General features: G+C 46.1%; 1 protein-coding gene across 1 annotated transcript in view; it reads right to left on the bottom strand.

Moving 5' to 3' along the window:
- GNG12 (G protein subunit gamma 12) overlaps positions 1-6,204 on the bottom strand; it is a 182,673-nt gene extending 176,469 nt beyond the window's left edge. The window contains exon 1 of the mRNA XM_040627146.1: positions 6,180-6,204. The gene's annotated coding sequence lies outside the window, so the exon portion shown is untranslated. The remainder of the gene's footprint in view (positions 1-6,179) is intronic.
- Between the last annotated feature and the right edge of the window lie 7,863 nt (positions 6,205-14,067).

Here is a 14,067-nt window from a genome sequence, read left to right as displayed (position 1 = left end):
CAATAGGAAATTACGCCACAGAACTGTTTCAAAGAATTAATCTAAAAATTGTTCCAATTGAAGCTTTATGCACATATTATCTCATCAAAGGTCCTAAGTCACACTGAATAATTTAGAGGTTAGGTGTAATCAACCACAAAAGGACCAAGCGTAACACTTTCAACCATCTAATTCAACCAGGGGTTTGTATACAGGGAGAAAATGTGGCTTAATTTGTGGCCATAAGAGCCTATGAAGAGGGGACTTTTTTTTTTTAAAGATTTATTTTTGGGGGGAGAGAGACAGAGACAGAGTGAGGGGAGGGGCACAGGGAGAGAATCTTCAGGCCGACCCCCTGGTGAGTGGGGAGCCCGAAGTGGGGCTCGATCCCGTGACCGATGAGACCATGATTTGAGCCAATGAAGCCAACAGATGGAGGCTCAACCAACTGAGCCAGCCAGGCACCCCAAGGGGACACTTTTAGACCTCTGCCTTCCCTTTGCCTAGTGCTGCACCTAGAAGGTAGAGATGTTCTCTAGCCCTGGAAGCTTCATGAGTGCTGTGAGAAATAATTAATTTATTGAAAACCATTTGCTTTTGGTTGCTGGGGAAATGCTTCCAGGGCTAAATGCCCATGTGTTTTAGAGAAGCTGAGAAGGTTGTCTCCAAAGTCTAAGGATTTGTCTGAAATAAAAATGTGATACCCCTCCACTCTTTTCCTCTTCCCTTTCTAATGCCCCCATCCCATATCTGGCAGGGCCTGGACTCTTTNGAAGGAGGAAATGAGTTTTCTTTGAGAAGTGACCCAGGAGTCAGCAAACACTTCTACTGATGTTTGCATATTTCCCACAAGGCAAGCCCTACCTCAGAGGCTTGAGCAAGCACCTGTGTTCCGTCCCCTTGACACATGAAGACTAGACTCAGTGACCACTGCGTGGATCACTGCATGAATGGAAGAGGAAGGGACTTTAAAGGTAGGGCTTCCCAAAAGCCAGGGCAGGTGATAGAAGGCCTTTCGCAGCCATGGCTGAGCAGAGGCCAGGACACATTCCTGGGGTAAGGCAGCTGTCGAGTACTGTTCTCTGTTGCTAACGATGACAAAGGTACTATCCAGTGCCTACAGGACAAGCACTGAATGCTGCATATTCCCAAAAGCCAGGGCAGGTGATAGAAGGCCTTTCGCAGCCATGGCTGAGCAGAGGCCAGGACACATTCCTGGGGTAAGGCAGCTGTCGAGTACTGTTCTCTGTTGCTAACGATGACAAAGGTACTATCCAGTGCCTACAGGACAAGCACTGAATGCTGCATATACATTGACTCATTTAATACTCAGAACCTTATGAGTTGGGCACTGTCATTAAGACAATTTTATCCCCTCTCCAAAAAAAAAAAAGAAAGAAAGAAAGAAAGAAAGAAAGAAAGAAAGAAAGAAAGAAAGAAAAAAAGAAAGACAAAGCAGTCCACTTCGAGTTCCATGTACCAGTCCGCCAGAGTTCCAGATGTGTTTCTTTGCATTTACATACAGGCATTTGACGGCTAGGCTTCGCCTAGTTTTTTTGCATTATTTCGCGTTTTTGCGTTGACATAGCTACATCTGTCTTCCTATACTTGCAAGCCATTCTTCAGGGTAGTGACCAAGAAGTGGAATTGCTGGGTGAAAGGGAATGTGAATTCTAAAAAATCTATTAGCTACTCCAGACTGTCCTCCAAAAAGGCCTTTTTGATTTGTTCCCTCAACAGTAGTTAGAGTATACCTCTTGCTATTCCTCAGGAACACCTGCTAGCAATCCTTTTTACATCCTGTGCCAGTCTCTCGTGTGAAAAAATGAGGTCTTATTATTATTGTAGTCTGTTTTCCCTTGATGACCTGTGAGGCTGTGCAGTTTTTCACATTGGCTATTTGTCTTTCTTCTGCGAATTACCTGCTCACGTCTTCATTTATTTTTATTTGGGGCTATTTGTTGACTTCGAAGGCTTCTCTACCTCTTCCACATGGTTGTGAGTTGTTATGTACGCTACACACATACTCCCTCCCAGTCTACATCTTTCTTCTTAGTCCCTGCGGTCTTCTGCCATTTCAAAGTCTGATATGTTCAAATGTATTTATCTTGCCTTTCTTGCTTTTGCATTTGGGGCCTTTACACTTTCTGCTGTATTTTATTTTATACTTTAGTTTTTAATTTTTTTTAAAGATTTTATTTATTTATCTGACAGAGAGCACAAGCAGGGAGAGCAGCAGGCAGAGGGAGAGGGAGAAGCAGGCTCCCCACTGAGCAGGGAGCCTGACGTGGGGCTCCATCCCAGGACCCTGGGATCACGAGCCGAAGGCAGACGCCCAACAGACTAAGCCACTCAGGCACCCCTTTATTTTATATTTTAATGGTTTTGCCTTCCTGGTTGGCTCTTTAAAACAGCTGAAACACATGAAACATTTGTGGAAGAGTCTCTCTTCTTAGTCTACCCACAGAACGTGCTGACGGAAATGCTAATTATACAACTGGAGCCAAACGCAAGAGGAGCAGAAGTAGCCATCCTCCCATCCGAGGGTGTGCCGGCAGCCAGCCAGGGAATGCTTTCTAAGGCTTGCATCTATAGCCCCGAACAGCTCAGAGCATCAAACTCGTCCGAAGTGCCTTGTTTCTTTTTTCAAAGATGGACCCTGAGTGGAGTGTTTTCCAGAGTACATTAGTGCCGTAGGATATTAATAGGGCATTAAAAATTATCACACGAGGAAAGGCTTTTGTGGTCACATACGATTGGGAGAGGCTTGGTTAAGCAATGCTAAATGGGTTTCGTTGGAGACATCTCAATTAGTGAACATTTATATTGGTCAGAGGCTACAAGCTGTCTTCAGATGGAAGTTTACAGTGTATTGAACAATCCAAGGGATCATTTAGTTCGGAGACAATGTTCTCAACCTTAGCTTCATTTCTGAGTAGCCAGGGGAACATAAGCAAACATGGGTGGATCCAAGTGTCCCCGCCCCAGAGACTGGATTTAATTGATTTGGGATAGCGTTTGGGCACGGGGAGTTTTAAAGGCTCCCAGATGCTCCTCACGCCCAGCCCGGGCAAAGAAGCACTGTCGGTCCGACGGCTTCAGTGAGCAGCCAGGGAAACAAACAGCTGACAGGTTGGCAAGCATCACAAGCTGGTTTGGGGACGAGCTGGGACCAGAGACGGATGTTTGGAACCCTGGGCCTGGCCTTTGCTTCTGTCCTGTGCTGCCTTTTTCCAGCATGTCACTGGGCTTGTAAGGTCCAACCAGGACCACACACTGCAGGCAGAGGCTTTGGTGCATGTCATACGCTTCCTTGTAGGTTCTAAATGTCTTGTTCCCTTATCCATAAAAGAGGCATGGTAATACTCCTTCTCCCTTGTGGCAGAGTTAGTCTAAGGACTGAATGAGCTCATGCATATGAAAGTATATGAAAAATGCACCCTGCACACACGGAGGTGATGGGAGTAGGCAGGTAGAGGCAGGTAATAGTGCCCAGCAGTGCTCTGCTTATGAAAAGGGCGTGGGAGACGTTAAACCATAATTGATGGTGGGGATGAAAAGCACCTGCTCGTACAGAACAGTTTCTTCACAAACACCTGGAATCCCTCAGGGCCCAGGCGAGTTAGTCAACATTATGTCCCTCAGGGAACCCCTGATTAAGGTTACCGTATTTCCAGCCCCAGGTGATCAGATGATTAACATTCACATGCATATGCATGAACATTTATATAACTTTGCATGCTGTGTTCAATAATCTCCATCTTACTAAAATAGTATATATACCCTGCAGTTGTCATGCCAGAGGTGTCTTTCCATGATCTGTCCCCTGATATAGGCACAACTGTCAAGGCCTAGAGAGGCTGGATGAATGGAGGGAGCAAGAGAAGTTGCAGGCAGATGGGGAGGCATCCAGCGGCCAAGAGGGAGGCCTCGCTTTTCCTCTGGCAAAGGAGTCAATGGAGTACTGTGGCTTGCTGAGAGCATCATGAAACTCTCATGCTTTGCAGCAGAAGCTTTGGAAACACTTAGGATTCTGCGGGAATCCAGAAAAGCAGCCTGCCATAGGCCATGTGCCTGGGAGACCAGCTCAATGTTTAGCCACAGGAGGAAGCAAGAGAAATTTGAGGGAAGCGTAACCGGTCACGATAGACTTTTCCTTCAGCTGTAGACCCTCCCTAACAACCCCAGACAGCCTGTGTCATTCATAATTCATTCAAAATATTTGTGTGTAGGCACCGGGGGCACAATAGCGAGTATATAGATCCCATCCCTATACTTGTGGGGGAATACAGTTGCCTGAAGGATATGGACAAAATGTAAGTTAACAGAAAAATAAAAGAATCTAACTTTGCAGTGCTGTGAAGGGCTGGAAAGAGACTGAGGGATGGGAGGCAGGCATCTGCTTTAGTGAGGGTGGTCAGGAGCAGAGGCCTGATGGGCGAGAGAGGAGTGTGTCAAGCAGAGGGGACAGGAGGTATGAAGGACACAGAGGGGACAAACTTGGCACGCTCAGGAAGTGGAGGCAAACCAATGTGGCTGGAGGGTAGAGATGAGCAGATACAGGCACGGACCAGATCACTCTAGCCTTGGGTAGGTGTGATGTGTCTATTATACGGCAACCTCTAGCTGCTTGAGGGATGGTCAGGGGTTATATTCAAAATAATCAACACCTGGCAGGGGCGGATTTAGTCCTGGAGGACCTGAAGCCTATATAATTTGGGGGTCCTTCTTTAAGAAAAATTCAAATTGTCATCTTAAAGTTTAAAAACAAAACTGAGGTTGCCTTGTAAACTCATCACTAGGGTCTTTGGAAGGTGTTATACAAGGGAGGTCCTGAAGCTTAAACTTTGCTGGCTTCCCCGTGAACCTGTGAAATTCGTTCAGAGCCGTGCCAGCCATAAGCACGGATCCCGCTGTCCTGGAGTCTCTCAGCTAAGTGTCAGCAGGGCAGGAGAGGCAGAGGGTGGTCCCAGAGGGTGGGGAAATACCATAGAAGGAGTGGAGCAAGGGTGTTCAGGCGTGCGTGAGAAAGTGGTGACCAAGATGGCCTCTGATCTAAGCCACCAACGAAGGAAACTATGCGGGAGTGGCTGGACTGAGATGTCATGGAAGACCTACAACTGTAGAAATAGGCTGTCAGAGCAAACGAACGGGAAAGGCAGCGTGTGGCGGGAGAAGGGCTCCTTGGAATCTGGGGGTGAGAAGTGGTTCGTTCTCTGTGAATGACAAGGAGCAGGACAAAGGAGCGGGTACTTGGGTTGACATGAAGAAAACGCCACTGGAATTGAGCAGCTTGAGTGGGGGGCCTGGCTCGTGCATGTGGATGCATCAGCCACAAATAATGATGCCACCGGTTCGGTGGAGAGGAAGAAAGTGAGGATTTAGTTTTTAAATGGAAGTGGCGGGCCCCACATTTGGGACAGCTGTCGCTCTCATTTCCTCGGTTGTTAGCTATGCTGTACAGGTTCTGGAAAGGAACATGGCCGCGGCACCTGAAGGTTTCTCCCACTGAGGGTTTCCGCTGCTCATATCGGAATCACAAGCAGACAGCACTGTGGTTGTTTGGGGCTTGACTGGATCGATGACTAATTATACAATTGTTTGTACTTTTCCTTTCCTTGGGGGTGAGTGCCTTTCAAACGGTCATAATCTCTACACAGAAAAGTTTGTCATTAAAAAGAAAAAAATTCTTGTGTAAGTTTTTGGTTTGCAGAAGGCTTTTACATTTGTTTCTTCACTGGGTCATCAGAATAAAGCCATAAAACAATGGGTATATTCTCATACAAGAGGAGAAGAAACAGTCTCAGAGAAGTAACTTCCCAAATCACATAACTGCAGCTTATAATACCTAATAAGTACTATAAACACCAGAGCTGAGGCTGTATCTAGAATGTTCTGAGCCCCTGTCCAGGGCTCTTTCCACCATACTATGGCACCTTCCCTCAGGCCTCTTGTGGAGATGTTACCATCTCAGCTGTTTTACCAAGTTGTTTGGTCCTGAAGTTGAAAGCTTATTGGTCTCTGCCATGAGCTTACCCTTGGGCTAGAGATCACAGGGCTTTGGAACTGAAAGGACCCTCTGTAACCTAGGAACTCATGTAAGTAAGGTACTTACGGACTGCCTTGGCTTAGAGAGGCTGAGTGGACAGTAGAGTTAAGTGTGGGCTAAGTAGGGCTGGCAACTCCACTTCGCCACTTACCACGTCTGATGAGCAGAATTGGTATCCTCTTAGTGATTGTTGGATGCTGTCCGGCACTTGTCATACTTGGAGAGGGTTCTGTTGGTCCCCACAAGATGGGATATTGATTCCAGAAGCACATCCAATGAGGTATTTCCGGAAAGTGTTCAGAGTGTCCTGATCCTGCAGGGCATCCTTCCAAAGAGGAATACTCCATCAGCATTTGGGAAATGCTACTCACTCTAGTCTCTCTCCTAGGTGATTAGTGTTTTACTGCTGCTGTAATAAATTATTACATACTTGATGACCTAAAACAATACAATTTTAATCTCTTACAGGCTCTGGAGGCTAGAAATCTGAAACCAGCTTCAGTGGGCTAATGCCAAGGTGTCAGTAGGACTGGTTTCTTCTGGCGGCTCTCGGGAAGAATCCGTTTCCCTGCCTTTCCTCTTCCAGGAGGCTGCCTGTATTCATGGACATGCTCTTTCCTCCATTCTCAAGGTGGGTCTCTCCAATCTATGCTTCTGCTGTCACATGGCTTTCTGACTCTACTGCTTCCCTAGTCTTGTTGACTTGGTCATTGGACCCACCCAGATAATCCAGGATAATCTCCCCATATCAAGATCCTTGATTTAATCACCTCGGCAAAGTCCCTTTTGCTATATAAGAAAACCTACTGATAGATTCTGGAGATGAGATGTGGACATCTTCATATTCATGAAACCATATTCACTTTACCAGAGATTCACAATAGTAAGAAATAAATTATGAGAAGGTTTGAAATAAAAAAAAAAAGCTGACTTAACTTTGTTAACCTTATCATTTTTAAAACTTGACCCTTACAACTTTAAGTTATCCTTTATTAAATGGCAACCTTTTTTCTGATTAACTGTTGACTCTTGAAGGAGGGAAAACTTGCTTTTTAGGCTTTGGTGAGCTCATGCTCTGGGTACATGTGTCTCTGACAAAGACTCTTCCTTAGGCTCCTCTGAGCCCTTTTTTGTTTTTAAGTATTTATTTATTTATTTATTTATTTATTTATTTATTTATTTATTTATTTGAAAGAGATCTATCATGAGTGGGGGGGAGGGGCAGAGGAGGAGAGAGAGAGGGAGGAGCAGACTTCCCACCAAGCAGGGAGCTGAAGGTGGGGCTCAATCCCAGGACCCTAAGACCATGACCTGAGCCAAAGGCAGATGCTTAACTGCCTGAGCTACCCAGGCGCCCCTTCTACCAGCTACCTAGGCTTCACCCTTGGGCTCTGTTCTTGCTCTGCTTAGTCCAGTTTGAGCAAGAACCCTGCTGGGTCAGTTTAGGTAATGTGTAAATAATATCCACTGGATTTAATAACAGAAGACAGGATGACCTCTGTCACGGTATATTCTATGACATGGCAACTAAGGTGACCAACTGTTCCCCGCTGTCTAGGATGGAGCGTGTTATCAGGATGAGGATACTTGAACACCAGGAGAGTTCTAGGCAAACCAAGATGAGTTGGTCACCCTGATGAGGCACATGAGTGAGCGCGCACACACATACACACACACACATAGACTCACACACACAATCAAATGCCAGGACTGAAAAGTGACTAAGGGAAGAAAGAGCACCAGGAAGTAGAGATGTTCTCCTAACCACCCGTGAAGATGAGAAAGGTGATTTGGGGATCTTTGGAAGCCAAGAGGCAGCAGAAGCCCAAGCAATACTGAGCTCATGGGCAGAGGAGGAGGATACTTAAAGAGGGAAGTACTAAAGGTCAAGGATAGGACCCTGAACAAAGCAACTTGAAAGGACAAGAGGAAGTTTACAGCAGTCATAACTTTTCTGCTTAGTCATTTCATCCTCAAATTATGGAGCTATAAGAGCACCTAACACAATATTTGTCCAGCAGATATACCTATGCAATTGTACATGGGGTTCTATGGGGTGTAAGTATGGGCATGTGCCAAACACTTACCATATGAGAGCCCACGTAAAGAAATGTGTAGTTGAGGTGGCTCAGGGAGGTGCCGGCAATCACGAGGCACAATGTTGCCTGAGATGATCTCCCTTTTAGGTCTTTAGGATTCTGCCCTCTGGAGACTTTAAACAAAATCAGAGAGTAAGTGTCCTCTTGGGAAGAGAGGAAGAGTGACTCCTAAGGGCCCATGATTCTTGGCTTCCTCAGGAGTAGAGGGGATGTTGGGAAGTGTGGCCCTGCAAGCACTGCCCAGAGTGCCAGTGACCAGACGTAAGGTCACCCAAGAGCCTGGTTTGTGCTCTGGCTTTTCCCAGGTCCTCTCACTCTCACTCTGGGTCCATTTACATTCATATTAATTAGCATTATTTGTATTAATTGGCTTTGTATTAATATGAACTTAGAGAAAATCCCTGTAGGCTTAAACTATAGGGAAATTTAAGGGTGGCATTAGGGTGGTTAATCCGGAAACTTAACCACTTAAGGTTTTTCTAACTTCCTATTCACCATCCGTACCTGGCCGTCCGTGTGTTTTCCAAGATGGTTTGCTACCACAACAAGGCTTAATGGAGGAAGAGGTACTGTTTCTGTTCATATGTGCATCTCTCCCTTTTTACTTTTAGTGGACTCATTTTAAAGAAATGTCAGGTTCATAGCAAAGCTGAGTGGAAAATACAAAGTTCTCACATACCTCCTTATCCCCAGTACACAGACTCCCTCCTTGGCAACACCCTGCCCCAGAGTGTGTATTTGTTACAATTGGCAAACATACACTGACACACTATTATCACCCAAAGTCCACAGCTTACATCAGGGTTCACTCTTCTGCTGTATATTCTATGGGTTTGGACACAAGTATGATGACACATATTCCCCACCGTAGTATCGTATGGAGTGGTTTCACTGTCCTAAAAATCTTGTGCTCCATTTACTCATCCCTGCTTCCCCCCAACCCCTGGAAACTTCTGATCTTTTCCATCTCCATAATTTTGCCTTTTCCAAACTGTCCTATGATTAGAATCATATAGTAGGTAGCCTTTCAGATGTGCGCCTACTCTTAAGACCAAGACAAATAGGACCAGATACCTCTAGCTGACCTCTGTTTGCATGTCATTGGGCAGAACCAAGTCACATGACTGCCCCTAAACAAACCCACTGGGGGGTCGATCATCCAAATTATACAATCCGTTTTGGCCGTGAGATGGTGGGTTGTGTGCCCCGGTGCCTCTGGAAGTAATATCCGTGAAAGCTGCCCTTAGTATCTCTTCCTTTAAAGAAACTTGAAATAATAAACTTCCTGTCTCTACAGACACGTGTGCAACACGGCGGAGTTGGTTTTGTAATAGTCCCCGAGCAAATGAACATGAACACGGCCCTCAGGTGACTGTGAGCCGTGCGAAACCAGCCACTGGCTGACGGCTGGTTTGGCTCCACATGCTCTTCCTGTGGCCTGCCGTAATCACAATGACTTCCCTGTAACATGCGATGCTGTTTGCCAGCATTTTACTCACAGTAAAACCTCTTTCACAACGGGAGTCAATCCTCTCAAACCCTGCCACTGCTTTACCAACTAACTTTATGTCATATTCTAAATCCTTGGTTGTCATTTCAACAATCAGCATAGCATCATCACCGGGAATAGGTTCTAGCTCACGAAACCACTTTTCTTGCTCATCCATAAGAAGCAATTCCCCACCTGCTCAAGTTTGATCCTGAGATTGCAGCCATTCAGTCACATCTTTGGGCCCCACTGCTAATTCTAGTTCTCTTGCTGTTTCCACTGCGTGAGTTACTTCCTCAAAGTGAGGGAGGTAGGATAAGGGCTGGAATCAACGTCCAAACTCCTATTCATGTTGATATTTTGATGTCTTCCCATGATTCACAAATGTTCTTAATGGCATCTATAGTGGTGAGTGCTTTCCAGAAGGTTTTGAATTTACCCTGCCCAGATCCATCAGTGAGGTCACTACCTATGGCAGCTAGAGCCTTTTGTTTTGGAAGGTGAAGGAGGGTCAGTAAAGTATTCACCAGACTGAGAACATACTTTGAGACTGAAAAGTGAAGCAAGCCACTCCATACCATTTACACGGAGTTTTATTCAGGATAACTGACCTCATCTCTGGTGAAGTCTTCACATCATTTACGAGGAGTCACCTGCCAAATCTATTTCTCCAACCTAGCTATTTCTCCTACCCTGCACTCTGTATCCATCAGCCAATTTCACTTACATTTCTAACAGACATCTCAGATGCAACGTTCTCTAATTGGGTGCCTATGATGCTGCCTCCCCAAGTGTCCTGCTTCCAGAGCCTTCCCCATTTCCATGGAAGGCACTCCACATTTCTACCTGCAGTCTGAAATACTGGAAGCCTGCTTCATTTCTCCTTCTTACTTCCCAGAATGAATCCATTAAGAAATGCTGCAAGTCCATCTTTAAACATCTCCAGCACGCAATCACTTCCTATTATTTCCCTTCCTCACACCCTACATATACAGCCCATATCTCCCTGCTGGAACACTGCACTGGTTTCCTACAGCGTCCCTACAGGTCACTCACCCTCCACCTCTCGATTCCACACAGCAGCAGACAGAGGCTTCTAAGAGAAGTCCTATAGGTGGATCATCTGGGTTTTTTTAAAAAGATTTTAAAGAGGGAGAGGGAGCAGGGGGAGCAAGGGGAGCAAGAGAGGGGAAGGAGGAAGCAGACACCCCGCTGAGCAGGGAGCCCGACTCAGGGCTCGATCCCATGACCCTAGGATCATGACCTGAGCCGAAGGCAGATGCTTAACTGACTGAGCCACCCAGGCGCTCCTGGATCATCTGTTTAAAACCATCCTGTAACTCCACACCTCACTCAGAGAAAACTCAAAACCCTTTTAACCTAAGGCCTGGATCTCCGGACTCATTTCAAGTACTCTCGGCTCCAGCCACATGGCCTCCTCACCCTTCCCTGACCACAAGGACACACTCCTGCCTAGAGCACGTGCACTGCAGGTTCCCCTGCCTCAGAACCTCCTCCAGACATCCTCTCACACAATTCCTTCATGTCCTTCAAATCTCTCAAAGGTCACTGTCTGAGTGAGGCTCACACTTGCTGCCGTAGTAAAGTAGCCATCTTCCAGGCCCCATGCAAGTCTACTTTGAGTCACCTTCCTCAAAGCACTTCCCAACTTCTAACATACACACTTCCCTTATTTACTAGCATACTGTTGGCCCCTTGCTACCAGAACCATATGCCCCACCAGGTGGGGCCATTTTGCCTGTTTTTACTTCACTGAGGTGTCCTAGATGCTACGATAGTGTTCTTGTGTCTGACACTCCATTATCACGTGGATAAGTAAACCTCGTGGAGCACCTCTCTCTTCTAGATGGGCCTCAGGCCACAGCTGTTTGTGGCAGCTACCACTCTTCTCACCAGTGGTGGTCTCCTCCATGCCCCCATGTCCTCCATCCCACACCATCCCTCCTGCACAGCACAGGAAACAATCACAGTTCTCCCTTCAGCACCTAGGCTTCATAATCCCCTTTCCACGGTGTCTCCTAACGCACAGATCCATGACCAAGCACGGCTCAATAACTTGTCACTTTTCCTTCTCCAGTTCCTTTTCCCGTCATTTCAGAGAGGGTGTCTAACAATCCCTCGGGCGTTTTGGGGGTGTCACTGTACTCACGCACTGAACTGAGCCACTCATAAAATCTGGCCAAGTCTCCCCACTTGAAGGTGGCTGACCAAGCTGGGATTTCCCCCATGGAAAGCAGGGCTTCCCATCCCCATAATATGTGGCTTCTCGCCCAACCCCCACTCCAGACATGGACAAGGGCTTCCCATCACCACGCACCTGGCCTTTTAACCCATCCTTGCTTTGTTTTATGTCTCCTTCTGGCTGGCTCGCCGATTGTTAGAAAGTAGAGGAGGGTCAGTAAAGTATCCTCCAGACTGAGGCAGCACTTTGAGACCTAAAAGTGAAACCAGTCACTCCATATCCATATCGTTTACACCAAGTTTTATTCAGGGTAACTTACTGACGGGGGGAATCAGACAGACCTATGATCCAGGCACCACGAAGCTATTCTCCATCAAGTCTGGTTCATCCCCAGCTTCTATAGAGCCAAGGGCATGGTGGTGCGGTCACAGGGTCATTATCTAAAGCAGCACCATCTGTGTGTCAGAGCGTCTCATCTCTACTAGTTATTTAAAGTAGAGCCTTCTGTGCGCCACTTTAGGGAAGATCAAAACAAGCCTTGCTGCATTCTGGTCAGGGCAGGCATTGAGCTCCACGGGGCCTGGAACACACAGCCCCAAGGGAGATCCCTGCGCGGGCATGAACAAGATGGAGGTCAAAGATGGAGTCAGTGTTATCAGCATGCCTACACCTATGAAACGTATTTCTTAAATACTAAGACTTTTAAGTCAAAATTACTCCTTGATCCACGGGCTACAGAACGGATGGTGTGTTTGCAGGCATGAAAACAGCACTAATCGCATTGTATGTCTCCCTCAGAGATCCTGGGTGACCAGGTGCATTGTCAATGAGCAGTCATATTTTGAAAGAAATCTTTTCTTCTGAGCAGGTCTCAACAGTGAGCTTAAAATATTCAGTAAATCATTTTGTAAACACATGTGCTGTCATCCAGGCTTTGTTGTTTCGCTCTCAGAGCACATGAAGAGTAAATACAGCATAATTCTTAAGGGCCCTGGGATTTTTCAAACGGTGAGCTTTGGCTTCAACTTAAAGTCACAGGCTGCGTTAGCTGCTAACAAGAGAGTCAGCCTGTCCTTTCAAGCTCTGCAGCCAGGCATCGACTTCTCCGTTCTAGCTCTGAAAGTCCCAGATAGTGTCTTCTTGCAATAGAAGTCTGCTTTGTCTACACTGAAAATCTATTGTTTTGGTGTAGCCAACTTCATTAATTATCTTCACTAGATCTTCTGGATACATTGCTGCAGCTTCTCCACCAGCATCTTGCTGCTTCACCTTGCACTTTTATGTTCTAGAAACGGCTTCCTTCCTTAAGTCTCATAAACCAACCTTTGGTGGCTTCAAATTTTCTTCTGCAGCTTCCTCACCTCTCAGCCTCCATAGAACGAAATGAGTCAGGGCCTTGCTCTGGATTAGACTTCGGCTTAAGAGAATGTTGGCTCTGGTTTGATCTTCTAGCCAGACCATGAAAACTTTCTCCATACCAGCAATCGGGCTGTTTCACTTTGTCATTCATGCGTTCACTGGAGTAGCACTTTTAATTTCCCTCAAGAACGTTTCCTTTGCCTTCACAACTTGGCTAACTTGGTACAAGAAGCCCAGTTTTCAGCCCCTTTGACCTGCCCTCCTCACCAAGCTTAGTCATGTCTAGCTTTTGCTTTCAAATGAAAGATATGAGACTCTTCTTTCACCTGAACACTTCGAGGACACTGCAGGTTGTTCACTGGCCTAGTTTCAATATTGTTGTGTCTCAAGGAATAGAGAAACCCGAGGAGAGGGAGAAAGAGAGGGGAAGAGCTGGGGGCAGGGAGCAGCCAGAACACACAGGTACTTATCCAGTAGGCTCACTGTCTTACACAGGCGTGCTTCACGGCACCCCAAAACAATTACAACACTCACATAAGAGATCACTGACCGTAGATCAAAACAAATATAATGATAATGAAAAAGTTTGAAATATTGTGAGAATTACCAAAATGTGATGCAGCGAAATGAAGTGAGCAAATGCAGTTGGAAAAATGGCGCTGATAGACTGGCTTATTGCAAGGTTGCCACGAACCTTCAATTTGTGAACAACACAGTATCTGTGAAGCACAATAAAGCAAAACACAGTAAAATGAGGTATGGCTATATTCGTAAGAAGCTTAAACAGAAGATGCCCCTACTCTCAAAGTGCTTCAGGTGCTGATACACTCAGATGTGTTTATAATTAATATTTGTCACCTGTCTAAGTCTCTGCTGAAGTGTTATTTTC

Source organism: Ursus maritimus, unplaced genomic scaffold (assembly GCF_017311325.1).
Source record: "Ursus maritimus isolate PB19 unplaced genomic scaffold, ASM1731132v1 scaffold_12, whole genome shotgun sequence".
Lineage (NCBI taxonomy): Eukaryota > Metazoa > Chordata > Mammalia > Carnivora > Ursidae > Ursus > Ursus maritimus.
This window is presented reverse-complemented; position numbering and strand designations above follow the sequence as displayed.